Source organism: Natator depressus, chromosome 25 (genome assembly GCF_965152275.1).
Source record: "Natator depressus isolate rNatDep1 chromosome 25, rNatDep2.hap1, whole genome shotgun sequence".
Lineage (NCBI taxonomy): Eukaryota > Metazoa > Chordata > Testudines > Cheloniidae > Natator > Natator depressus.
The window spans coordinates 12,907,960-12,935,774 of NC_134258.1; the positions used below are offsets into that span (position 1 = coordinate 12,907,960).

The 27,815-nt window shown below is 43.7% G+C and overlaps 1 protein-coding gene across 18 annotated transcripts in view; it reads left to right on the forward strand.

The window, feature by feature from the left end:
* GNG7 (G protein subunit gamma 7) overlaps window positions 1-27,815 on the forward strand; it is a 142,796-nt gene that overhangs the window by 60,041 nt on the left and 54,940 nt on the right. For 6 of the 18 annotated variants that reach the window (XM_074939584.1, XM_074939574.1, XM_074939576.1 and 3 more), the window contains one exon: window positions 5,431-5,557. The exons of the other annotated variants lie outside the window; for them this stretch is intronic. The gene's annotated coding sequence lies outside the window, so the exon portion shown is untranslated. The remainder of the gene's footprint in view (window positions 1-5,430; window positions 5,558-27,815) is intronic. 18 annotated transcript variants of the gene reach the window in all.

A 27,815-nucleotide genomic window follows, 5' to 3' on the forward strand; every position in this document is an offset into this window, starting at 1 on the left:
AGTACCAACATGTTACACTCTGGGAGGATGAGCAGGGATGAGATGCGGTATTGTTATTGTGGAAGGTGTTCATGGGGGCCATCAACCAGGTGTTTGATCTATAGACAGCTACAGAGGTGCTTGAGGCTGTGGCTGTGCTAAAGAGTTTGTTGCGACTTCATGTGTTCCTGATTGCCCCCATCCCCTTCTGTTTTTTTTAGTTTTTCCCCCAAATCGAGGATTCTGGCCATTGATTCCTAGAATGTTCCCTGAAACTTTGGAATTGATTGACTGACCTTCAAAAGTTACCAAGTTACAGACAGAGAAATGCTGTCAAGCCAACTATAAAGTCTCTGCAAGCTCAACCCATTCTCACAAGTAATCAGGACCACTCTATTGAAGAAAGATGGCATTTCCTCAGTGTCGTTAATCCCTTCAGTGCCATGCTGGTCCTGATTCTGAGGAAGTAGTGCCTCCCACATGAGTGCTGCTTTCTGCAGCACCTCACTTTCCTTGAAGGCCCCTTTGCCATGATCTAACTGAATCACAGCACTTGGTAGATTCCAACAGATTTCTGGCCATTAATAAACAAAGGTTGGTCAGAGTCTGGCTGCAGCCATGCTGATGACCTGTATAGGAGACTCTTGTGCCCCTTTACAAAAAGCCAAAATCCCCAGGTTTTGCCTGCTTTTCCTGTTAATTAGGGCAGTGATTCTGCATTTATGAATGGCACATAGCAGAGACAGGAAGCATAACCCCCTCACTACCTCCCAACTCCCATCAAAGTGAATGGTGGGTGTAGTGCTGAGAACTGCTCCTCAGAGGTGCTGGTTTGGATAAATATTTTTGCAAATTGTCCTCAGAAATGCCGACTAAAGTCACTTCATTAGAGAGCCTCTGACATAGAACGCAGAAAACTTAGCAACAGGAGCAGTAATCAGATCATCCAAGATATTTCCTTATAAAGTGTTGGTGGGGCTGCAGAACACTGCCAGCATGAGTGGTCTGTACTGCCAGTAATTCCCCCTCCTTTTTCCTTTCTCTGTGGCAGTAAAGACTTGGTTTACATGAAATCCACACCCTTGGCAGTAAGGTTTGTGTGGAGATTGCTGAGATGTCTGCAAGATGCAGATTCTGTAACTGTCATGTCTACAAACTCAAGAATAACACCAGGATTTTGCAAAACAAAAATGTTTTATCAAAGGGTGCATGTCACCCACCATGTAGCCATTCAGAGCAGCAACAGAAGTTGCTTTTCAGACAGCCCTAAAACAAAAGGACATGATTCCTGAGAACCTTTGAGGCAGCGTCTTTTAACACCCCTTTTGCCATCCTCAATATAAAGAAGCCTAGGGTCACTTACATTGCAGAAGCAAAGGATTGTAAAAGCAAACTAAGGCATGCTTCTGTACTACTTAACTCTGTCTTTCACTAGTTGAGAAAAATGTCTCAAGCAATTCTTCTGATTGTAGGACAACCTAGCATCCAAGCAACTATCCCTTGAGCTCCAAAGAAATACATTTTTTTCTTTTACTGTTGAATCGTGTTGAGTACAAACCAGATGCAAGAACCAAAGGGCTCCAAAACGTAATTTACTTTGTTTAATGACTCTGGGATGAGGTTGATGTGAGCTTTGGGAAGTCTAGTTGTGCTTTGAATCCAGTGTTTCTAACCCCTCTTGGGATCTGGAGCTATGGGAGATTGTGCTCATCCCTTAGGCCACTACACAAAGGGATCTCACAAAACTGGGTGACTGGGCAACAAAATGGCAGATGAAATTCAATGTGGTAAGTGCAAAGAAATGCACATTGGAAAACATAATCCCAACTACAGACACAGAAAGATCTGGTGTTACTGTGAATAGTTCTCTGAAAACATCTGCTCAATTTACAGCAGCAGTCAAAAAAGCTAATCATGTTAGGAGCCGTTAGGAAAGGGATAGATAACGACAGAAAATATCATAGCACCACTATGTAAATCCATAGTACACGCACACCTTGAATACTGCTTGCAGTTCTGGTCACCCAATCTCAAAAAAGGGCATATTAGAATTGGAAAAAGTACAGCGAAGGGCAACAGAAATGATGAGGGGAATGGAACAGCTTCCGTATGAGGAGAGATTCAAAAGACTGGGACTGTTCAGCTTAGAAGAGAGACGACTAAAGGGGGGAGATGATTTTATAGACATCTATAAAAATTGATTGGGGTGGAGAGAGTGAATAAGGACATGTTATTTACCCCTTCACAGAGCACAAGGACCAGGGGTCACCCAATGAAATTAACAGGCAGCAGGTTTAAAATAAACGTAGGGAGGTACTTGTCTGCTCTTATTGTGGTAACTGTGCACCGCAGTGAAAGGCGGGCTGTGTCCCCACTGCAGTGCAAGGCTCTGGCCGTGATGGGGAGGCTGCAGAGAAATGCTCTGCCGGTTCCCTGCTGCTGGAGTCTTTCCCTGTAGTGAGGAAAGGTGTCCTGCTGCTGGAGCTATGCTCCTAAAAATAGCAGTGTAGACATGGGAGGTGCTTCTTGGGCATGTAGAGAGCCGTGTAGAGTATATACACGAGGTTCTGCTGTATCTCTACTCGCGTAAGCAGGGCCTTAGCATCTAAACAGCTATTTACCCTTGCTAGGTGGGTGTATGGTGTCTGTACTCTACACACTGGAACAGTTGTAGACTTGCTTTTCTGTTGTAAGACCTTTCAGGCAGAGACCCATCTTCTGTGTGTGTGTTCTGTGAAGCACTTAGCACAACTGAACAAAAATCTGTGTTATGGGGAAATCGGCAGACACAAAACCAGATGCTGGAAGGGTACCGAATTCCAGTGGTAAGGGTGTTTGTATTACACTGTTGGACTCTGTATGGGAAATCCATGCAGTGCATTTATTTGTACGTGGGAATGTTTTCAAAGCTGGCATTTTTCTGGTGGGATCATTACCTTCTAGAACCTCCCAGAAGTGACGCCGTCCATCAGTCTATCCTTTTAGTATGTGCAGGCCATCTACTCACCTCTTCAAATGAGTTTACACCTTTCTGTTTTCACTAGCTTTGGAAAATGGCCCTTCTTTCCCACAGCAAGGTGCTAAATTTGACAGTTCTCTTTTCACCGTAGCCGTTTCCCAGCCCCTTACCATCATGAACTTTGCATCTGGAAAATGCATTAATGGGAAAGGGTTTACCCCCAGACTAAAACTAGCATAACCCTTGGCTAAAAGGGCCACTTCCAAGCTATGTTGTAAACAATCGTCTTTGCAGATTTTGGCTTCGTGTAGCACTTCAGTAGCGGAGGTATCTTTAAAATGGTTACCAGTGTGCAGTGTAGACGTACTCTTCTTTTGGCAGTGTGTAGAGTACGTACACTAAACCACCCCTCCCCAGAAAAGGTATAAATAGCAGTGTAGACACTGAGGCACCGCTTTGGTGACTAGAGTAAGGACATTGCTAAACCTTGTGGGGATGTACCTCAGTGTGGACCACACTCTGCCAAACGGTGCCTTCCCCACTGCAGCGTAGCATCGTGCTGCAGGGGTCTTTCCCTGCCACAGAGAAAGATTCCAGCAGTGGGGAAAGACTGGCAGCAGGAAAGGTTACATACCGCAGCGTGGACACAACCAGCTTTTCGCTATGGCATGCAGCTACAGGTATCCTACACCCTGTCGTCAGCGGTATGCAGAGTAGACATAGAGTAAAAGACCTTCTCCATGGCCTTGTCTACACCACTTTTGGGGGAAATTGCCCATCATTGTGCCCCCACTGCTGCAGTTCCAGTAGCAATGACTAGGGAGGCCTTAAGCAGCCACCAGCATTTAACCACCACACTCGCCAGACCTCTTCTGAGCGGGGTTAAATGATGTGCTGGTTATGAACACCAGCGCCTTGGCTATACTATCACTCCTGACATGTCTTCTGCCAGTGGGGGGTTGTAACAATGGGAGACTTCAACAAAAAAGTTTAGCATACAATTCTAGAGATCAGGCAGCTAGCAAAGTTGTGATGCAAGAGATTTTATGCACAGAACTTCTGAAGGAGCAACACTTTCTACAGTGAGTCTTGAGCTAGCACTCTTCCTTTAATGTGAAGCAACAAACTTTTGCTGCAATGTAAACATCTGGCCAGCGTGGCTTATTTTGTGAATGAGACACACAAGATTTGATGTGTGCCAAAACATCCGAGTGTAAACCATGAGTCTCCTGGACTCTAAGAATGAATGCCAGGGGTGGAGCCTAATGTCACCACCGGTGGTGAAATGAATTTCTTTTACACCACCTACCGTAACACTCTGTGGACTGAAAATACATTCAATGTTTTCAGTTCGAGGGGGAGCAAGTGTCTCCTCACAGTTCCTGCCTGGCTTCTGTTTTAGTTGCCTTTATGGAACATCCTTTCAGGGGAAGTGGATGCATAATTCACAGAAAATATGGATTCTTTTTGTTAATCTCTGTGCTGTTAATTTGGCCTGTTGGGGTGGAGGGAAGAGAGCGTGTGTGTGTGAGGGGGGTGTCGGTTTGCCAATTTCAATCATAGATACAACCATCTTGAGGAAGTATGGTTAACTGGCAAACTCTGATTCGATGTACATATATGAACAGGTGTTGAGCAGTCTAAAATTCCAGTGGTCTAGGAAGCGCAGTTGTGGAGGACTCGCCAGCGTGATCACATGGCAAGCATTCTTAGAGAATGGGAGATAGAAATAGAAATGTACAGTACAGAACGAATATTGCTCAGTACACACAAACCTTCTGAAACAAAAGATAAACTTCTTATCTAGACATTTATAGGCACATCACTGCAGCTAAGGCCAGCCTCTGGTCTGTGTACTCTAGCCTCCTTACATCTGTCAGGCTAGCTATTGTTACCCTGCATGTGCCAATCGGGCCCTCCTGGTAAGAGCAGCCCCACAGAGCAGAACCTCTATGGCTATGAATTTGTGATTAGCCATTTGGGACGTACAGAAAAATATAATTGTCTAACCCTTTCTCCTCCCTCTTTTTGGTAGTTAAGTGACACCATTAATACACTCAGTCATAATACCATTGCTCACTGTGCTGTCACTCACTAATTCTGGCTTATGCCCTCTCTTTTAAAGATGCTGGTGTACAGAGCTGGGCTGGAGGAGCACACACAGATAGGCTTCTCCAGCAGTGGAGTGCTACTCTGAGTTTCTGGCAAGCTTGGAAATTGAAGACAAAATGCTGCCTGTCCTTATGATAGCTGAGAATATGCCACAACTGTCTTGATTGAAAACTGTTCCACTGTGCAATTATCTTTGCTGTCAGTTTTTCCTAATCAAAGCAAATTTTACCCTGTTTGAACTTCGGCCAGTTGCTTCTGGCTTTAAAATTGGATCCAATGCTAATAGTTAGTTTCCTTTCAGGTATTAGAGTATCCCTTCACCATGCTTTGGTCCACTGTGTTTAAAAGAAATAAGCTTACTGTTCGGTCTTTCCCACTAGGTAATGCCAGCAGCCTCTTCTCAGTATTCATAAAGTATGACATCTGTTCTCCAGAAATGCACTACTTGAGCTTTGCTTTCCACTGATGTCCCCTTTGTGCTGTCTAGTTCTTTCCTTTAACAAGGAGGTAAGAAATTTAACAAGTAATAGAACTAATAAGGTTTGTGCATGATACAGTTCAGCTAATGTTATCTTTGTTTTAACCCTCATCCCTCTCTTCCTTTGTTACCTTGTTCTTAGTTTAGAATTACATTGTAAAGGTTCTTTTCAGGGCTTCACTTCTGTTGGAGTGGTATTGCTCTGAGCATGCTTTGTCTTAATACTTCAGTTGGCAGTTAAATGGGCAGAGGATACCCAGGGATAGAGCTAATCAAGCACAGTAGTCCCCGCCCCCCCCCCTTTTAAACTTTTTTTCCTCCAGCTATTTCAGTAGCTAAATTAACATGTTTATAGCACTAAAATGCTAAGTTCATGCTTCCAAGATTCTGTCTGCTGCTGGTCCCCATTCTCTGAGGAGTACACACCTGAGCAAAACTTGTAGCACTGAGCATCTCTGTGATTTGCAGAGACTGTCTTAATGCAAAAGAAGCCCATTGAATCTTTTTTTTAGCCTGTGGTTTGTAAATAAATAAGCCACAAAGCTCTGTTTGTTGGAAAGATTATCCCTGTCCAGACCCAGAGCCTTGCAATAATTTGTCTCCTGTCGCTCTTTCCTTTTGGTTCCTCTCCATAACCTTGGGTGCCTTCACCATGTCTAGTGTCCTTCCAGCGACATTGTGGTTATTTTCTAGACTTTTTTTTTTTTTTTTTTTTTTTTTTTTTGCGTTCAGCATTGCCATTGGGTCTTTGGGGGTGGAAAATCCTTTGGATTTTCAAAAAGATGCTCAAATCTATTCCCATCATTGGTAACTCTGGGAACTGCAGGTACAAAAGGATTAATGGCAAACAAATATAGTACATGAGAAGTCCCAAGTGGAGCAAAAATATTCGGCATCACAGCCACTGCTGAACAGTTCAGAGCCAGGTCTGTATACATTGGCTGCTGTTCTCAGCTTAGCACCAACAAATAAAGCAAATGGATGGGCTTCCAAGAAGGGCCTGAAAAATGGCTTTCTGCTGTGGCCTGTTGCTTTTGCTGCTGACAAATGGAAGTGCTAAGCATGTGACATCCGGATAACCATAGTCTGTCCTGTGCCAGTGTGTTCACATCTGCTCACAACCCAGTGGGTGTGAGGGAGAAGAAACAAAATTCTTATTTCAACAAGGGCAGGTGCTGTTTTTGCCTTTTAATTAGCCTGAATGTAAGTTAGTTACACTAGTTCTGGTGGCAAGTTCCGAACTTAAGCGCAGTTTTTCTTCTAGTACTGCAAAAAGGCGCAGCTGATGTGTGTCCTCGCTTCCTGAAGGACTCTGAAGGCAGCTTTCCAGGAACCCAGATAGAGCGTGATGTTTGTTATATGCTCTCCAAACGTTGCTCTACTGTCTGCAGATTGGCATGCAAGAAATAGAATTACAGTGTACTGCTGAATGGTCAGCTACAAACTAACTTACCTAAAATTTACAGAAAGAAAAGGAGTACTTGTGGCACCTTAGAGACTAACCAATTTATTTGAGCTGTAGCTCATAAAAGCTTATGCTCAAATAAATTGGTTAGTCTCTAAGGTGCCACAAGTCCTCCTTTTCTTTTTGCGAATACAGACTAACACGGCTGTTACTCTGAAACCTAAAATTTACAGGTCAGGCCTATTGAGGAAGGGGAGAAAATCATTTGCATTGATTGCATGTTTTGGCACTGGTGTACCAGAAAGTACAAGGTTCTTTTCTGGTACTTGTGTGAGTGGGGTGGGGGTGGGGGGAGAGAAGAATCCAGTCATTTTGGGTAGGCAGAAGTGGTACATGATCACCTTTTGGCTTTCCCAGTACTGTGCTATGTGCTTTCACTTAAATCAGCCAAACAGATTCAAGGCTGCAAAGTTTTGCTTCTAGGTTTTTAATGTGAGGAGCTAGTGGATCATTAAGGCTGAGCAGCAGTAAGGGACTAGATAAAGCATTTTTGTTCTTGTTCATATAGATGGGCTTGCCTTCATAAATCCAGTCACTGTCTATGCAACAAGACAAGTCCATAGGGTATATTTTGGGAGCAGACTGCTGACCTAGTCTGAACACACCTTTGTGTTTCTCAGGCTTGGAGCCAAACTAGCACCTTCCACATAAGGCAGGAGTCAGCTGGAAAGTTGCTTAGCACAGCCCCTTGTTGGGGTAGGCAAGAGGTGGCTAATGACACCCAACACCTCATTTGTTTGTTTCTGGTAACGAGTTCCCCACATTGTTAGCAGGGCCATAAATTCGCAGAGGAGCTCAATTTACCAAAATCATGGAGTTATTTTGTAATGTAGAGAGAGATTTATTCTCCTGCCAGAGTCTGCAAAGAGAAATATGCATTAATGTAAGCTCATCGAGGCTTGGATCATCTGTTGCTCTTTGTTAGACTTAGCACGCTGGGGTCCCAATCCTGATGGGGTCTCTAGTTGTTCCCACAATCCAAGTGATAAAGTTTATAATTAGTCTGCTGCTGGGTTTTTTAAGTTTATCCATTTACACTAAGTTAAAGTCTCAGCTGTGCACACTTTCAAACAAGCAGTTAAGTTTCTGGATTTAGAGCCCATCTCTCCAGTTAATTGCGTGGATGAAAATTGTCCTGACCTTGGTCGGTCTGTCACAAAACTGCAAATCTGCTGTGGACTTCTTTGCATTCCTCTCTGCTGTGGGAGCTGCAAAGGTCCTAGGGAGACTGTTTTCAGAGTAGCAGCCGTGTTAGTCTGTATTCGCAAAAAGAAAAGGAGTACTTGTGGCACCTTAGAGACTAACAAATTTATTTGAGCATAAGCTTTCGTGAGCTACAGCTCACTTCATCGGATACAAAGTATAGTCCAGTCCTTTATACACTGCAAGCGCAAACTGGGTTTTATCTATGTCCAGAGCAGCGGTTCTCAACCCGTGGGCTGCATGCGGCCTAGTAAGCGCACAGCATGCTTTTGCATGTCTTCCATGCTCCTTGCTACCTTTTTGTTAAGTTTTTGCCCCTTCCCTCATAGAACTCTTCTTTCAGGTATACTCATTGCAACCCCCCAATCAGAATAAATGTTTTAAAACTGCCAGGGCTAAATAAACTAGTGTTCGCAGACTTAGTGAAGTAACTTCCTGCAGTGATGCTATATCTGATCCTTCTTCACTAATCTGTGTATAAGATTTTTTTGCCCATTTCATGAGTAGTGTTAATGATATACAAAATATGGCTTTGCTGTAGAAGCAAAGCTTGTTGGGTTAGCAGTTGCTCATTGTGAACTGCCTGGCTATACTACAGCCCTACTCACAGCGTTGTGTGCCTGCAAAGGAAGACTTCCGTTCTGTCCTTGGTCAGAACACAGTCTGCTCTGCAGCTGTCTCTCTTCTGTACCAAAATAGACACGTTGTACTTCTCATTCAAAGTGGGTCACACTGTCTGTCTGATTTACTAGGGGGACTCAAACACTCAGAGCTCTGGAACATCTCTGGTCAAAAAGACACAGATCTATAAACCACATTAAAAACTGCCTGCACTGTATTGTCCAGTAGCGTAGAGAGGTGGCAGCTTCATTAAGAATCTGAATGTGTAAACACAGCTTGTGGCTGACTTTAATCATGCTAGTAGCCCCATTGAGCAAAATTACACGTGTGCTTAAGTGTTTGTGGGATTAAGCGGTAGGGTTGCTTCCAACTTAATTAAAGAGCCACTTTTAAACTGTTTTTAAGAATATGCACACAATGGCTTTGCACAGACTTAATCTATTTTTGTAAACAGATTTTTGCTAAATTGGTGCAAATTGTATAGAGACAACCTGCTACATTATTCTAGCTAGAAACTTGGACTCCCCATTGCACATTATACAGTAACAATATTGGACTTTTGTAAGGTACAAATAACACCCCTTGTTCCACCACACACAGAACAAAGTCAGCCCAGTAAGTGTTAGATTAGAAGGCCAATTTTCTGTTACTAGGTCAAGCTTTCAACCTACTGACTCCTCAAAATTGGATGAAAGCCTTTTTTTTTTTTTGGTGAGTGTTCTACTTTTCTTAGTTGTTCTGTTTTTACTAGTTGTTCTGTTACGAATAAGTGACTTTTCCTTCCCCTGGAAAAAATCCGGTGGAGCGGTGTTGAGTAGGCTATTTAATATTGCTTAGGAGAAAAAAAGGAAAAGAGAAGAATTTAAATTTTACTTTTTCTGTTCACAATAACGACATGGGCTGAGCTGACAAGAACACAATTTAATGTCAAAGGTATTTCACAGCTTGCATTGCTGATGACCTTTAATTTTTGCTGGTGCTGCTTTAATGCACAGGAGTTTAGGAGTTAATCTGGAACAACTAGAAATTGATGTTTATGTGAAGATTAAAGCCAGTGACATTTACCAGGCACTTACTGGAGAAGCTGATTGGGAGTCGATGGAGGTTTGGTTTGGTTTGGTTTTTGAGCTGCCTCTTTGTTCTGCGGGGTTGCTAATATTCCCAAATGCAGTATGCTTTTATCAGTGGCATCTGTGGTGCACAGCCTCTGACTCATGTGCTCTTTGAGTGAGAATGACACAAGGAGAGCAAAGACAAACAACTCCCTTGGCTCAATGAGCACTCTACAGAGGGGGAAGGAGACAGTGGTCATCTTGGAAGGACCTTTTTAGCAGTACTCTTAATAACTACCACCCTGAAGTGGAGGAATTGTTTTTTCACTCATTTAGATTCTGCAGCCTGTGTGGTAGGGGACGGGAGTTGATGACGACCATCCTGTTCGTTGATAGAAAACCCTATGGGGTTGAGGTCCCACTTAGTAGAGGCTGGTAGTTTGCAGAGGGGGAATTGATTGGAAATTGGCCCAGGGACCTTTCTTTGAATGTTTGTGAAGCACCACATGTTCTTTTCAGCACCCTCTGAAATGTTCTTAGTGTAACTGAGGATATCCTGTGTGCTCTGTGTCCTTACTTGGCTGATTCTCTCAGCTCAGAATTTTAATGTACCACACTGTAGCAAGTAGCACATCAAACGATTCAGCCCACAGACCATTCCTGTTCTTCCAGCAGAGGTACTGACAGAAAGGGGAATACCCCTTTGGCACCAAACTACTTCAGTCAGTGGCACCAGGTCAGGTATAAATAGAAGATACAGATTGCTGATCTCTTAAATACGTTACTTCTGTTAAGAGGCTATAGAGAGTCTCTGCTTCCCAGCCCAATACATCAAAGATTGTCAGTCAGTTTATTAGCTGAAATTCCTGCAATGCACCTGCCCTGTGCAGTGCCTATGTATTTTAACAGCATTTTAATTGCCGGATATCAAGTCAGATTCCATAGCAGTGCTGTGGCTGGAGGGCTGTATTTCTCAGCTGTTACGCCTTAGGTGCAAGTGTCCTTTCTTTAAGTTGCTAGGACCTGGAGGCAGCTTTTTCCATTATTAGGGTGAAGAGGCTTGCACTAGGCAAATGAGCTGCTAAATTACCTTTCAGGTGTATCAGTCCCACCACCCTGCAGTTGAGCTCTGTCTGTTCCTAAGATCAAATTAAAATCAGACCTTTTTGATGTCTGATGTCTGATGTCTGAAGGATGTTAAACCTCGCCTAGAAAATCTAAGCAAGGCTGGACATACTTCTCAGATATGACAAGTTTTGAAGTTTGGGGGTTCTTGAACCACACATCTTAATTACAGGTTTCAGAGTAACAGCCGTGTTAGTCTGTATTCGTAAAAAGAAAGGGAGTACTTGTGGCACCTTAGAGACTAACCAGTTTATTTGAGCATGAGCTTTCGTGAGCTACAGCTCACTTCATCGGATGCATAGCATATCGTGGAAACTGCAGAAGACATTATATACACACAGAGACCATGAAACAAAACTTCCTCCCACCCCACTCTCCTGCTGGTAACAGCTTATCTAAAGCGATCTTCAAGTAGGGCCATTTCCAGCACACTGCACACAGCACATTTCCATCAGCGGCACTGCTATGGGTACCTGCATGGCCCCACAGTATGCCAACATTTTTATGGCTGATTTAGAACAACGCTTCCTCAGCTCTCGTCCCCTAACGCCCCTACTTTACTTGCGCTATATTGATGACATCTTCATCATCTGGACCCATGGAAAAGAAGCCCTTGAGGAATTCCACCATGATTTCAACAATTTCCATCCCACCATCAACCTCAGCCTGGTCCAGTTCACACAAGAGATCCACTTCCTGGACACTACAGTGCTAATAAACGATGGTCACATCAACACCACCCTATACCGGAAACCTACTGACCGCTATTCCTACCTACATGCCTCCAGCTTTCACCCTGACCACACCACACGATCCATCGTCTACAGCCAAGCTCTGCGATACAACCGCATTTGCTCCAACCCCTCAGACAGAGACAAACACCTACAAGATCTCTATCAAGCATTCTTACAACTACAATACCCACCTGCGGAAGTGAAGAAACAGATTGATAGAGCCAGAAGAGTTCCCAGAAGTCACCTACTACAGGACAGGCCTAACAAAGAAAATAACAGAACGCCACTAGCCGTCACCTTCAGCCCCCAACTAAAACCCCTCCAACTCATTATTAAGGATCTACAACCTATCCTGAAGGATGACCCAACACTCTCACAAATCTTGGGAGAAAGGCCAGTCCTTGCCTACAGACAGCCCCCCAACCTGAAGCGAATACTCACCAACAACCACATACCACACAACAGAACCACTAACCCAGGAACCTATCCTTGCAACAAAGCCCGTTGCCAACTGTGCCCACATATCTATTCAGGGGACACCATCACAGGGCCTAACAACATCAGCCACACTATCAGAGGCTCGTTCACCTGCACATCCACCAATGTGATATATGCCATCATGTGCCAGCAATGCCCCTCTGCCATGTACATTGGTCAAACTGGACAGTCTCTACGTAAAAGAATAAATGGACACAAATCAGATGTTAAGAATTATAACATTCATAAACCAGTCGGAGAACACTTCAATCTCTCTGGTCACGCAATCACAGACATGAGGGTCGCTATCTTAAAGCAAAAAAACTTCAAAACCAGACTCCAGCGAGAAACTGCTGAATTGGAATTCATTTGCAAATTGGATACTATTAATTTGGGCTTGAATAGAGACTGGGAGTGGCTAAGTCATTATGCAAGGTAGCCTATCTCCCCTTGTTTTTTTCCTACAAACCCCCCCCCAAGACGTTCTGGTTAAACTTGGATTATTGCTGTGCACATTGTAAGATGAGCTATTGCCAGCAGGAGAGTGAGTTTGTGTGTGTGGTTTTTGGAGGGGGGTGTGGGGGGGGTGTGAGAAAACCTGGATTAGTGCTGGAAATGACCCACTTTGATTATCATGCGCATTATAAAGAGAGGTTTCAAAGAGGGATGGGCTATTACCAGCAGGAGAGTGAGTTTGTATGTGTGTATGTGGGGGGGGGGGGGGGAAGGGTGAGAAAACCTGGATTTGTGCTGGAAATGGCCCTACTTGAAGATCACTTTAGATAAGCTGTTACCAGCAGGAGAGTGGGGTGGGAGGAAGTTTTGTTTCATGGTCTCTGTGTGTATATAATGTCTTCTGCAGTTTCCACGATATGCTATGCATCCGATGAAGTGAGCTGTAGCTCACGAAAGCTCATGCTCAAATAAACTGGTTAGTCTCTAAGGTGCCACAAGTACTCCTTTTCTTTTTACATCTTAATTACTTGCCTGGTGTCCTCCTATCAGTGAGATGTATGATATTTTTACTCAAATATATTAATGTGTGGAATATGCAAAATTTAATTCTGCTGATTCTAATCATGGCTTTACATCCTTGCAATTTGGTTACCCAGTCCTTTTGGTTAAATGTCTCTTCTTCTCCCATCACTTATCATGGTATGGGCACTCGGAACACCTGACAGCAAAGGCCTGGAGCTGGTGATCTTGACATGTTTATTCTCTTGATGCATTGGAAATCTTCCTAAACATTCAGTTTGGTCTTAAATTGATCCTCTGTTCTACACACTGTGGCATAAATCTGAGACGCTCTTCATACCTGTTGGGCAGAGGATTGTTGTTTAGCCACTGCCAGAAAGTATAATGGCGGTTTGCCTTCTACTTTGAATGGTAAACACACCAGTATGAGTCCTTAACTGACACACATTGATGTTCCTCCATTGATGTCATGTATGTAGAGCTCTACAGATTTACACCAGCTGAGGATCTGGTGCATTGATCTTCGAGCTGTGATCTTTCAAAACAGAACACTCTGGAGCCGAAGTTTTCACTTTGGGAGAAAATTTTTATAGCCAACTTCCACATTGTGGAAATGTGGCCATGTTAAATACAACAGCATTCACAAATGCTGTTCTGCTTTCAGGTAGCTTTTATATTTGGGGGCTAGGAAGAATAGGACAACTTGTTTCCAAGTTTTTTAATGCTATGATCTGAGATCTTGGCAAGATAACAGTATGTTACAAAGTCCCAATGCAGTGACTAATTATTCATGAATAAGCTTTTATCACTTTGATCATCTCTGCACAGAAATTTTTTATCCAGTCTTCCACCATTGCACTAGCATTTTAATACTGCTCAGATTCCAGACAAATGGTAGAGAATTGCTGAAAATTCTCTGCAGACAGCCACTTTCCAGGTGAGCTCTTGTTGCCAAAGGAGTACAGTGAGTCTGCTGCAACAGTCTGTAGTTAGGTACATGGAGAGTACATCTTTGCCCCTACAGGAACCCATTGTGTTAAATAGCACTTAGGTGGCCAACTTTTGAAACTTAAAAGCCTCCAGAAGAGAATGGGGGACAGATAGGGGAATTTCCATATTGATTCATATTCTGAGCTGAAGTTGAGTATCTAACAGCCTTGTTGGATGTGGGTGGGGAATAAAGCACCAGAAGGGGGTCTATAGTATGTTTCTGGGAAAGTGAAATATTAATTCTGGTGTTTGCTTAAGGGGGATTTACCCACAGGTGACCCTTCTAGGAATAGATAGCATGAAATCAAGCTATTCAGTTTCACTTTTGAAGATGTTGAATTTCAGTCTCTTTTAGAATAGTTTTCTTTTATGAATTGTGGACTTTAATAGAAAGTCTTCTCTAGTCTTGTGGCTGAATATCACGCTGAGCAAGTGAAATCTTCTTTGGAATGCTGAATTCAAGAAATGCATGATGATATGGCTGTTAAACTTAAAAGCCACTAATGTGAAATTAGTTAATACTAGGACTCATAGGAGTTAAGAATATACAAGCATTTGTGTGACTTCAGCAGAAGTGAAAAAGGGGATTAAGTCTTTAGAGTTGAATTGGATTTTCCAATCCATAAACCTGTTGTTTTAGTGTCCATTTGGCTTCTATCCTAAGGCCTTGGGATATGAGAAATGTTCTCAAACCTTGTACCACTTTTCAGTGTCTTTGTTCCGCTGCTTCTATAGAAGTAAGCAAGATAGTGACCAGTTTAATGTGCCTTAAAAAGGCACAAGTTTTAAACCTGGGAGGGTGGAGTGAAGGTGGATTTGAAATTTAACTTTGACTAGTCTAATGGTCTGTCTTCACTGCAAAGTTAACCTGAATTATAATTCTGGAGTCCTGTCCTAACACACACACATTCTTCACTCGAGTGGTGCTGCTATTAACTCGTGTTGGCTGGCCCATCAGGAGGCATGAGCTAAAAGCTTGAGTTAGCACAAGTCAGCTGCTAACATGACCACTCTGCAGTGTGGACACAGGCCAGCTCTACTTGAGTGCCGCTAGTTCTCCAGTTCCTTCCAACAATTTCCCCTCTGTGCCCAGAAAGTTCAGACAGTTTATCCCATAATTCACTGGGAAAGATAATTTATAGAGGGGCTCAGTTTACCGCAGTGCAAAGAACCACTGGATATGCCCTTAGAAGTCTTGGCACCCACACATGAGTGGAGATCACTCCAGGATGGACACAGCAGCCCGAGTGTTGTTCACGATGTGGGTGCTCTCACTTGAGCTAGGCTAACTCAACTTGAGTTCCTTCTCTTAACTCCAGTTAGCTACACTCTGCCATGAAGACCTATCCTAACACGTTTCAGTCATAGAGTTTAAGGGCAGAAGGGACCACCAGCTCATTGTCTAGTGGGCTGTGCTATACTGGAGGTCAAACGCCAGCCACTACCACACAATACCCAACAGCCAGAATCAGGCCAAACTATTACCAACCCCAGGAGACTAAACTAGACAATCCTCATCTAGAGAAAGCTGTCACTAACATGTTATCTCACGTTCATATCCTAGTCTAGACAAGGCCTTAGTGTTAACTAGAATCCCAGGGCAGCATTCTTTCCCCTGCCCATATTCTGTACTAACTCCAGCATGGGACTATTTAGAAAAGCTGGACGAGCACAAGTCCGTGGGGCCGGATGTGCTGCATTGGAGAGTGCTAAAGGAGTTGGCGGATGTGATTGCAGAGCCATTGGCCATTATCTTTGAAAACTCATGGCAATCGGGGGAGGTCCCGGACGACTGGAAAAAGGCTAATGTAGTGCCCATCTTTAAAAACGTGAAGGAGGAGGATCCTGGGAACTACAGGCCAGTCAGCCTCACCTCAGTCCCTGGAAAAATCATGGAGCAGGTCCTCAAGGAATCCATTCTGAAGCACTTAAAGGAGAGGAAAGTGATCAGGAACAGCTAGCATGGATTCACCAAGGGCAAGTCATGCCTGACTAATCTAATTGCCTTCTATGACGAGATAACTGGCTCTGTGGATGAGGGGAAAGCAGTGGACGTGTTGTTCCTTGACTTTAGCAAAGCTTTTGACACGGTCTCCCACAGTATTCTTGCCAGTAAGTTAAAGTAGTATGGGCTGGATGAATGGACTATAAGGTGGATAGAAAGTTGGCTAGATTGTCGGGCTCAACGGGTAGTGATCAATGGCTCCATGTCTAGTTGGCAGCTGGTATCAAGTGGAGTGCCCCAAGGATCGATCCTCGGGCTGGTTTTGTTCAATATCTTCATAAATGATCTGGAGGATGGCATGGATTGCATCCTCAGTAAGGATGCAGATGACACTAAACTGGGAGGAGAGGTAGATACGCTGGAGGGTAGGGATAGGATATAGAGGGCCTTAGACAAATTAGAGGATTGGGCCAAAAGAAATCTGATGAGGTTCAACAAGGACAAGTGCAGAGTCCTGCACTTAGGACGGAAGAATCCCATGCCCCGCTACAGACTAGGGACCGAATGGCTCGGCAGCAGTTCTGCAGAAAAGGACCTAGGGGTTACAGTGGACGAGAAGCTGGATATGAGTCAACAGTGTGCTCTTGTTGCTAAGAAGGCCAATGGCATTTTGGGATGTATAAGTAGGGGCATTGCCAGCAGATCGAGGGACATGATCGTTCCCCTCTATTGGACATTGGTGAGGCCTCATCTGGAGTACTGTGTCCAGTTTTGGGCCCCACACTACAAGAAGGATGTGGGAAAATTGGAAAGAGTCCAGCGGAGGGCAACAAAAATGATTAGGGGACTGGAACACATGACTTATGAGGAGAGGCTGACGGAACTGGGATTGTTTAGTCTGTGGAAGAGAAGAATGAGGAGGGATTTGATAGCTGCTTTCAACTACCTGAAAGGGGGTTCCAAAGAGGTTGGATCTAGACTGTTCTCAGTGGTAGCAGATGACAGAACAAGGAGTAATGGTCTCAAGTTGCAGTGGGGGAGGTTTAGTTTGGATATTAGGAAAAACTTTTTCACTAGGAGGGTGGTGAAACACTGGAATGCGTTACCTAGGGAGGTGGTGGAATCTCCTTCCTTAGATATTTTTAAGGTCAGGGTTGACAATGCCCTGGCTGGGATGATTTAGTTGGGGATTGGTCCTGCTTTGAGCAGGGGGTTGGACTAGATGACCTCCTGAGGTCCCTTCCAACCCTGATATTCTATGACCTTAACATTGACAAACCATGCGCGTGTCGTTAGCAACTCCTGCAAAGTTTCAGCTTTAAGTGGCTTAGTACATTTTTATGTGCTAAAGATAGGCTTGGTGCGCCTGTGTATTGGCACTTTGTTTAAAAAGGGCTGAGTGCCTAGTCTTTTTGACACCATGCACACTGAACAGCACCGTGTTTATCTGGCTTGGAGGTGAGGGACTAGAGGCCTGAGAAACAGGACGTGCATGTTTCATTCCTCTGCTATTGACTTTCATGAGGCCTTGAGTAACTGGCCTCAGTTTTACCCCTTTGTGAAATAGTGATAATACCTAACCCAATGATGATACAAGGCTTGATTAAAGCATTGTATATTAGACACTTTGCATTGAATAGCACCTTAGCCCCAAGCGTTCTGAAGGCTTTAAAAAAAAAAATCTGTCTGTATAAATGCACATCTGAGCCTGCCACAATCTGAGTGTTAATTTCTTACCATTCACTAACAGTAGTCCTTTAATTGGAAAAAAATCTGAAAACAAAGGGAAGGCAGATTGACTCTGGTTTTTTTTCCACCTTTAACAGTTACTATGGCCACCCTTTGTGTCAATTTTATTTTTACATGCTGGGGAATGGTTCAGTGGAATGTTCCATTTACTTTAATGGACTGCAGTTGTCAAAGGAAGGTGGAACACACTCAGGAAAACAAAGTTGTTGGAGCAGTGAACTCTGCTTCACTTTAGCGGCTCCAGCTATGAAGTGGCATAATTTTTTTTCCCTACAGTAATTTCATAAGAATAAGAATGACAATAGTGGGTTCAACCAACGAGCCATGTAGTCTAGTATCCTGTTTTCTGACAGTGGCCTGTGCCAGATGCTTCAGAGGGAAGAAACAGAATAGGGCAATTATCGAGTGATCCATTCTCCTATCGCCCAGTCCCAGCTTCTGGCAGTTAGAGGTTTAGGGACCCAGAACATGAGATTGAGTCCCTGACCATCTTGGCTAATAGCTATTGATGGACCTATCCTCTGAACTTATCAAATTATTTTTTGAACCCAGTTATACTTTTGGCCTTTACAGCATCCCTTGGCAACGAGTTCCATGGGTTGACTGTGCATTGTGTTAAGAAGGGCTTCCTTACGTTTGTTTTAAACCTGCTGCCTGTTAATTTCATTGGGTGACCCCTGGTTCTTGTGGTATGTGAAGGGGTAAATAACACGTCCCTATTCATTTTCTCCTCACCAGTCACGATTTTATTGACCTCTGTAAAAGTTATTCTTCCCCCCCCCCCCACCCACCCCCAATCATCTCTTTTTTCCAAGATGTACAGGCCCAGTCTTTTGAATCTCTCCTCATATCGGAAGCTGTTCCATTCCCCTCATCATTTTTGTTGCTCTTTGCTGTACTTTTTCCAATTCTAATATGCCCTTTTTTGAGATTGGGTGACCAGAACTGCAAGCAGTATTCAAGGTGTGCGTGTACCATGGATTTGCATAGTGGTACTATATTTTCTGTCGTTATCTGTCCCTTTCCTAACGGCTCCTAACATGATTAGCTTTTTTGACTGCTGCTGTAAATTGAGCAGATGTTTTCAGAGAACTATTCACAGTAACACCAGATCTTTCTGTGTGTGTGTAGTGGGGATTATGTTTTCCAATGTGCATTTCTTTGCACTTATCCACATTGAATTTCATCTGCCATTTTGCTGCCCAGTCACCCAGTTTTGTGAGATCCGTTTGTAACTCTTTATAGTCAGCTTTGGCCTTAACTAGCTTGAATAATTTTGCATCATCTGCAAACATTGCCACCTCATTGTTTATCTCCTTTTCTAGATCATTTATGAATATGTTGAACCACATTGGTCCCAGTATAGATCCTTGGGAGATGCCGTTATTTATCTCTTTCCATTGTGAAAACTGACCATTTATTCCTACCCATTGTTTCCTGTTTTTTAACCCGTTTCTGATCCATGAGAGGACCTTCCCTCTTGTCCCATGGCTGCTCGCTCTCTTAATTAAATGTCTGGACTCTAGCATGCTGTGTGGCAGGGGTGGGCAAACTATGGCCTGCAGCCTAGATCCGGCCCCTCAGGGTTTTGGATCTGGCCTGCAGGATTGCCCCCAGTAGTGCTGCAGATCCCACGCTGCTCTCAGAAGTGGCCAGCACCGCGGCCCGGGGGGGCAGAGGGCTCCGTGCTCTGCCCTTGCCTCCAGGCACCACCCCCCGCAGCTCCCATTGGCTGGGAACGGGGAACTGCAGCCAATGGGAGCTTCAGGGGAGGTACCTGGAGGTGTGGCAAGGGCAGCGTGCTGAGCCCTGTGGCTCCCCACCCCACCCCACCAGGGCTGCGCAGAGACGTGGTTCTGGCCACTTCCCAGAGCAGCATGGGGGCAGGCAGGCACGGAGCCTGCCCTGGCCCTGGTGCGTGCCGCTGCCACCCCAGAGCCGCTTTAGGTAAGCAGTGCCAGGCTGGAGCCCGAACCCCTCCTGCACCCCACTCACCAACTCCCTGCCCTAAGCCCCCTGCCTGCACCTCACACCCCAATCCCCTGCCTTGAGCTCTCTGCCGCACTCCGCATCCCTCCTGCATCCCAACCTCTTTCCCTGAGCCCCCTCATATACCCCTCACCCCTCCTCTGCCCCAATCCCTTGCCCTAAGCCCATTCCTGCACACCACACTCCCTCCCGCACCCCAACCCCCTGCCCTAGCCTTGCATACAATTTCCCCACCCAGATGTGGCCCTTGGCCCAAAAAGTTTGCCTGCCCCTGTTGTAGACCATTCGGAAGCCCAGAGCTTCATGCAGTGCTTGGTTTTGCTTGGATGATTTTTTTTTTTTTTTTTTTTTTTTTTTTGGCAATGGTGTGAGGAGATCTTCAGCTTCTATCAGATTTTTTTTGGCTTTGATTCACTCTGCCAGCAAGTGTATCATATAAAGCTGAGTGTTTAGTTTTGCAGCAGAATATCTTTACTGCTGGTCTGCAGTTCTGAGCCACGCAGGTGTGGGTTTAAATATGCATCTTATTTTACTGTTGCAGCACAGGTCCTAAATTTCCCCCAATTTTAGTTGGCATCAGATCTTTACTTGTTTTTGGTGAGGAGTACAGAAGCGTTCTTCTGCTCTCAGTGATGATTCACTTCTTGCAGGTTTAAAGTACGCCCCATTTGAAGTGAGATACCTACCTCTAAAGTGACTTTTAAATAAATAGGCTTTTGTTTTTGTTTAATCTGCTGAGTTTGGGAGAGGGTGCCTGGGTCTAGTTCTGATTTTAGAGGGAGGGTGTGTATGGGGGGGGGGGGGCATTGACAGGGTCCCCCCAGAAAAACCAAACCAGGACTCAGCTGTCCATTGCTACATTTCAGTGACTCAGTTTAGTTGTAGTATTTAAACAATCACTGCTGCTGCATGGTTTGCCATGAACTCCCCGTTGAAGCCTCCTCTGCCCTATGTTTTTTCTGTTAAATCATGTTTTGAATTGACCTCTCAGCCAGTGGGTTGCTGATCTTTCAGTCATCTAGCCCCATGCATCCCACTGGAATGGGGTTAGCTGACACTTTCTGTCTTTTTCATAGCATGACAGAAAATAGTGTAGAACTGGACCTAAGGGAAGGTGTCTGCTTGCTTCAGGCTCCGAACAGTGCATTGTGCCTTATTATGCTGTAACCAAATGAACTTTTATTTTTAACAAATCCTCTTTTAGAGAGACTAACAGAATCCTCACCCAGCCTCTAAATTTGGCACTGACTTGATTTACACATGGCACACTACCTCGCTCTTCTGACTGTTCGAGCACTTGATGAGGCATTAATAAGCTTCAAACTCCTACTCTGACATTTCAGAAAATCAGATTTCTGCTGTATCGGAGTAGTCAGGGACTGAGCTGACTGACACTGATTCATCTGGTACTAATGGGTGTTTATTTGCAAATGGTGTGTATTTTCCCACAAGGTTCAGCTGTAGAACAATCCACAGCATAAAATGAGCTTGCAGGAGCATTGAGTCAGAAATCCTGCTATTCAGCTGTCCGCCTCGAACAGATCTTCAACAGGAGAAGCAATGCACTGCAACTGGAGGCCACTTTAGATGTCACATGACTCCTCATGATTGCCTAGCTCAACATCCACTGCTTCCTAGCTATCTCACTGTGCTATGGTCTTGTGCCCAGTCTTGATCCCAGTCTGTCTCGTGCCCAAGCTTGTGATGCTACAGATGGACTAGCCTGTGGTATTTTTAAGTGTGGGGGATTGTGTAATTAGTCACTCTTGCGGAATCTGTAAACTAATGAGGCCAAAGAATGCATAATGCTCTCTGAGCATTTGTATGCAGCAAATTTGCTACTGTCAAAATTCTTTACAAATTACTAGCCATCACCTGTAGCTCTCAGTAGCTAATGTTATGGGCAAGCACCCTAGAAATAGCTGCAGATGTTACCATAATTGGAGCAACTAGTATTCTACAGAGCCCTTGTATATGCTGGGAATTTTAGCCATAGCTTCTTCTGGGGCAAACCCTTGGTGTAGAAAGGCTAAGATGCTGTAGGCCACAACTTGCCTCAGAGGCAGTTTACCCCTACTTGAAACTGACATAAGCTTACTCTGGTGCTAATAAGTGGTTTATAGCCTCTCTATGGCCATGTCTACACTACCCACCGGATTGGCGGGTAGTGATCGATCTATTGGGGATCGATTTATTGCGTCTAGTGTAGACGTGATAAATCGATCCCCGATCGCTCTGCCGTCGACTCCGGAACTCCACCACGGCGAGAGGTCGATCTAAGATACGTCGACTTCAGCTACGCTATTCTCGTAGCTGAAGTTGCGTATCTTAGATCGATCCGCGCGCCACTCCCCCCGCCCCCCCGCCAGTGTAGACCAGGCCTACATAAGAGAGCTGTACCAGTGTAAACCCAACTGTTGCTGTCCTTCACTGAGTGTAACAAAGGTAAATCCCCAGTGTAGATAAGGCTGGAATTTCTGATCTTTTATTTGCCTAGAATTACTGAATGGGAAGAGGAGGGGGAGGTGCTCAAGCCTTTTTAATATAGTAACTTCTCTGCAGCTGGTGGTCTGGTGCATCTAGAATCTCTTTGAAGTATGGTTGAAAGGAGGCAGTTGGTGCATAGGGCACCTTTAGTCTAAATATCTGTTACAAGCAACAATTGTTTTTGCAGAAAACCGAAGAGGAGGATTAAGAGCAGCCTTGTTAACCCTTCCAAGCTGGCCATTGAACTGTTGGCCTGGAACTAGTAGTAACTTCCCGTATTAGATGCCTTGAACTCTTTCGGGAGTTGAGCTGTGGATCTGATAATTGTGCTCAAAACCAATGTTCAAACCCAGAATATTTTTATGAGGAAATTAACATAGCTCACTTTGTTTCTTAGGAGGTTATGGAAGGATCTTCCTACCTTTAGTGTGGCAAGGGGAAACTGATCTTGCACAGAGGGAGCTTCAGGGGCTGTTTCGCCCATTAGTGGCAAAATTGAAGGATGTTTACATTTGATGACAAAACACTAGGGGTCAGAACAGACACATCTCATTACTACTGATTTTTGTAACTTGTCTTTTATTTCTGGCTAGGGCTTCCTTCCTTCTTGGCAAATAAAAACAGACCAATATTCCTATCATTGGAGTTTAACCATTATTGCAGATTGAAAATTTTGTTTGCTGTGAGGCCATTATTCTCTTCCTACCATGCTGGGGAGCAGTTTCCTAGTGACCTGATCATCTGCCTTCATATCGTCAATTCCATTCCATGGAAGCTGCTTGTCTGTTGTTAGAGCAATTACATTCTCCAGCAGAGAATTAGTTTTACTTCATTTACTTTAATGCTGGGCTGCTACGCACTTAATGTCTGTGGAATATTGAAATCCCTTGTGTGAGCATGGTGAAGGAGGGGGGCGAATGGATGCATGCACTAAATATATTTTGATTGTGTTTTAATCCCACCTGGCTTCTCATCCTAGCTTTCTGCGTCTCCTTTTACCTTTTCTACAAGCTAGTTGTGTAAGAGTAAGGAATGGTATCTGGGGCATTCACATTACATCCCCTCCATCGCAATTACCCACACTTTAAATTACAGCACTTGTTTCTATCCTAAATTAGGTGTTGACACAGGGTGGAAGCAGGGAGGAGCTACAGCATCCTGCTGCCTTATCTGTCATCCCAGGCAAAGAATTTAACTAATCTTAAACGATTCCCTGAAAGATCATCAGTGTGTCTGAGTAATACTTAAACTTAATTGAAAGTTACCCCTTGCTGTGACCTATTCTGTTCTTTCAGGTAAAACCCTTTTGCTCTTTTAATCCAGAATTACCCCAAACTACCATACGCATAGCATCCTTTTTCTCCTTTTAACCTTTCTCCTCCACCCTGCTTGTAATTGCTCTTTAAAATCACTGGATGAGCCCAAAGGCCTGATCCTGTGAGATGCCAAGTACCCTCCTCCCACACTGACCTCAGCAGGAGTTGAAGGCACTCAGTGCCCCCACAGGATTTTGCCTCAAGTTTGGATGCTGAACCCTATAGTTCATAACCCACAACAGTTAAAGCACTCTGTAAATGGTCAGAATACAGCATTCCCTGAAAAGACTTAAGTAGCTTTTTGTATGAACTTGCTCCTTCAGGATTCTGAGATCTGAATGAGTCTGATTTAGGAGAATAGCTTCATGGATTAAGATTAGATTTTCAAAGGCACCTAGTGGATTTAGAAGCACGTCCCAGTGGATTTTTTTAAATCTTCCCCTCAGCTCTGCCACGCACTTGTTGTCTGCGGGTGTATTAAATATGAATCTCAGATGATGTATTTTCTTATTTCTCTGAACCTTTTGCTGCAAAAACAAAACCTCGTGCAGTGGAGAGAGGCTTGCACACAGGGCACTGATTCCTCCACGCCGGGGGAGTAGGCAGTGCGACTCACTAGCCTCAGCTGCTCAGCTGACAAATGTAGGCAAAGTTTGACAAACAGCCCACTCTGAGTGGAATGTGTGGCAGTTTTACTCTGAAGTTGAGCAGGATGGTGACTTTGTAGAGGGGGTGGATAAAGTGGGAGGGTGGAGGAAGGGTGCAAGACACTGAAGACTTATGCATGTTCTTCCTGATGGTTTTTAGCCCTAGAAATACTTAATGTCAAAATAGCTGTCAGCCACCTCCAATGCAGCTATATACAGGATCTTTTCAAAACACACAGTCTGCCCCTTTGCTGACCCTTTGTTTTAATTTTAATGTTGCAGACATTGGACGTTCAAGGTATAATCTAGTTAAGACTCAAATTGAGGTGAAATGCGAATGCCCATTTTTGCACCCAGTCTAAAATTGCAGTGTTATGATTGGTTCCTGTGCAGTTACTTACTTTTTTTTAAATGATGGCTCCTCTGTACTGTTGCTTCTGCAAGCTGCTGACCATAATCTCCACTCGGTACCGACAAGACGGCGCACCCCTAAGCTTTCACACATTCATAATTATTCTTATTTTGAAAAGATGGCTGTTCTCCAGAGACTGTTATGTAATGCTTTGTGACGGAGCAAATAACCACAGAGGCTGCCCTGCTTTTATCTCTAAATATAAAGGAATCCTTTCTTTCTGAGATGAACTACTGCTGCTAACAACTGTGCACTTCTCATTCTAGCATTCTATAAGCATGTCAGATATTATTAATCATGGTTACAGTAGTGCCTATGGATCAAGCATGATCAAGGCCAGCTTGTGCTAGGTACTGGGTAGAGCAATACACAGTCCCTACCCTGAAGAGCTCACTGTCTAAAGCTGTTTAAAAACACATGTTGAAGAGACCAGCTGATATTGCATTGTCTTCTCTAAACAGTTCTAGTTAAAACAAGTGCAATCTGAATCTTATGAATAAACTTTCTTCAGTAAGACACTGCTAAGATTAGCCTGTTTGCAGGGTCCAAAATAATGTTTTATAAGCAGATATTTTCCCTAAACAGATGTCTTTTTAATCACTAAACATCAATGACCCACCCTACAGCAATAAACTACTGTGCAACCAATAGAGAGGAAATTGTTTTAGTACAGTTTCCAATTACTATAGAAACAAAGTTCTTTGTTTTGAACTGTGGTAGGAAAAATACCTTAAATGTCCCTAAATTAAATTCAAGCTTTCTCCACTCTGGGGACTATTTTCAGAACTAATTATGCTATTTGTGCTGTAGATACCAACATTGATTCTAGCTTACTCTTGGGAACAAAACAGTGGCATAGCAGAGTCCATGTGCTTTGGGAGTTAAGCAATTCTGTTGTCAGGATCACATTTTTTTAATGTAAGGGATCTGTTGCATGAGACCAGTGGCCACACAGACAAAGACTAAAGTCATCTGTATGTTCTCACAGCAAAACTCCTTGAACGGATGTAAATAACTTGTGAATTTCTCAGTAATAATCTCCTATGGCACCATTTAGCAACCTCAGATTTTCTGGCCTATTGAAAAAATGCCACTAACAAATCAACATGGTCCATACTCTGGAATCGGATACATCGGATACGGGTACCTGTAGCAAATTAAGGTGCAGCAGTATTCTGAGTGGTGACACACTGCTTGTCTGAGTGGTTGCTCTTTCTCCTGCTGTTCTTCTTCATTTTCCCAGGATGAATAAGAAAAAAGTCTGTCCTGGAATGACTCAGTGTAAGTCATTACTGCATTATGACACTAGTGGGGTGAACTTTAGATCTGCGTCCATGAGGCTATCCCCAGACTCATTCTGGAGATCAGAAAGGGTTAAAATAGAGGGGGGGAAATGAGACTTAACTCCTGTTTTTAACTAATTATTGAAATTTGAGGCACTGAGAATCAGTTTTCTGAGTAAAACATGATTGCTAGAAATTGCACTTCTGGTTTAGTTAAGTGCTGTCTTTTTTGTTTGCTTAAATTAAGTTCTGCAGACAGTCGGGAGCCAGTTGCAAAACAAGTCTCTAACAGGTAGTTAATGTCCTATAGTAAAATGAAATTGTATGGAAAAGCTTGTTGTTAAAGCAAGTATTTATGCTGTAAATGTGCTGCTCTGGCTTGCTCTGTTTGAATAGAAATAGTCACCTGTGAGTGCAAGTTGGAGAAATCTCGGGGGCCGGGGGGGACAGACCAGCATGAGGACCAAAATCATCCTGCCTAATTTTAATACACTAAACCAGGAGTCTCAACAGAGTTGCCACTGTATTGTGTAGACGCAGAAGGGGATGTGGGATTTGTTGTATCTTTTGTTCAGTGGCCACCCGCTGGGGTCTCAAAGTGGAATTCAGAAGAACCTGTACATAATGATAACTTGTGTTCAACTTCTGTTTAAGTTAGCATGTGACAGTTCCGTCCTTTGCAGTGTTACCTTTTTATTTAACCTTACAAACACACTGGTTTGCCTTATTACTCGTGTGTGTAAGTGTGTGAGTCAGTTTTGTCCTTTCACTCAAGTGAAAAGTGGTGCTTTGCTGTTGCTCTTCCTCCTCGCTGAGCCTATAGAACTGAGGACAAGAACAGTAAACTGAACTCACTGTGTGGGTAGTGATATGCTGTAGGAGGGTTCCCCAACCCCAGAGCCTCAGCAGTGATGCAGCCCACTGACGTAGTTTTTCCTGCATCAGAGTGACTGTTGCCTAGGTGCCTCACTGAGCCTGCCTTTTTTTTGTTTTAATGTTCAAGTACAGAGTTGTGAAAAGCCCACATGCTTTTTTACTCTCTGAAGCAGTGTTGGCTAAATGCCTGAAAAACATTCTCTAGCAGTTGTGGAAAGAATTCCATTAATTTTTACAAATCTTTTTGTTTCCCCCCTCCACCCTTCTCTTCAGAGATTTACAGTAGTTCTCCAGAGAACTGAAACCTCATCTCACTGGCAGAGGCTGAGCAATCTTGATCAACTAACTTCAGTGCTACAAATTAACTTTGACACACTGAGCCACACAGAAATTAAACATATATCTGGCTATTTTTACCTATTGTAATACATTTTCCTCATCTCCAACCACTCTCAACTAGCTGAACTGTTGAAGGTGTATCCTCAGGAAATGAACAGCTGCTCTTCCTTGAAACTGGACTGCAGAGGGTTTTAAAATATTGAGTACTAGCACATGGACCTGACACTGCTGGCTGTGTTTCTCATATGGTTGTGCATCAGGTTTTAAGATGTAAGCTGCAATAGGGTGGGTGGGATTATAGAATCAAAATGATTTTAAAGTTCCTGAGAAAATGCTGGACTGTCCATATCTTGTATTCTTGTAACAGCTGGTATTGATTGTATTTTCCATCAGCTGTAAGAACAAAAAGTTCATTACACTAGTTGAAATCATCTTGGCAGATGGCAGTAGTACTTCAGTTGTAAAAATGCACTGGTAACTTTTTGCATTGTAATTTGCTCTCCCGGATGAAAAAATTCAGTAGCCAATGATCATGCTCATTTGTCTTGGAGTATTACAAAGCTAGGTGAATTCTGGGGGAGTTCGTGCCTTCCTCAGCAATT